This window comes from Octopus bimaculoides, chromosome 22, assembly GCF_001194135.2.
Source record: "Octopus bimaculoides isolate UCB-OBI-ISO-001 chromosome 22, ASM119413v2, whole genome shotgun sequence".
Taxonomy (NCBI): Eukaryota; Metazoa; Mollusca; class Cephalopoda; order Octopoda; family Octopodidae; genus Octopus; species Octopus bimaculoides.
In genome coordinates this window covers 19,731,914-19,732,503 of record NC_069002.1, presented here as the reverse complement: position 1 = coordinate 19,732,503, position 590 = coordinate 19,731,914, and positions in this window count along the sequence as shown.

Below are 590 nucleotides of genomic sequence, written 5' to 3'. Positions count from 1 at the left end.
GAATAATAACAATAAATGGAGCAAAACGTATATAAATAAAAGTTCCTTTAATTCCTACACATGTTTCAAAATCTATGTGCACTACTCCAAAGCAGTAACAGCTGCTGGAATTCCACATATATTCATCGTCAGGGAACCAGAATATAGAAGGAAGACAAATGCGAAATGGTGAGGTAACTTACGAGTTATAATATTACATGGCCAAGTAAGTGACCGTTAGAAGTATGAACGCGTGTTTACATAGAGTAATAAAGGGAGGGGGCTGTAAACTCTATACTAAAGGTTTAAATTGAATGACTAAAACGGGGGAGGAGGGCAAAATAGATCACAGTAAATAAACTGAAGCCGTAATCTATAATCTAATTCCAATGTGGAGGAAGGGAGAGAACCAAGAGAATTCATTAAATATATAAAAAAATTCTCCTTAAGGAAAAAACTAATGAAATACTAATATAAAGTGAAGAAAGTAAATATAAAAGATAAAAAAATAAATAAAGCATCATAGCCTAGTATCTTACTGTACGGATATTAACGCAAGTTAATGGTAAAACAAGGTACAGGATATTTAGTGGAGAAATAATAATAATAAT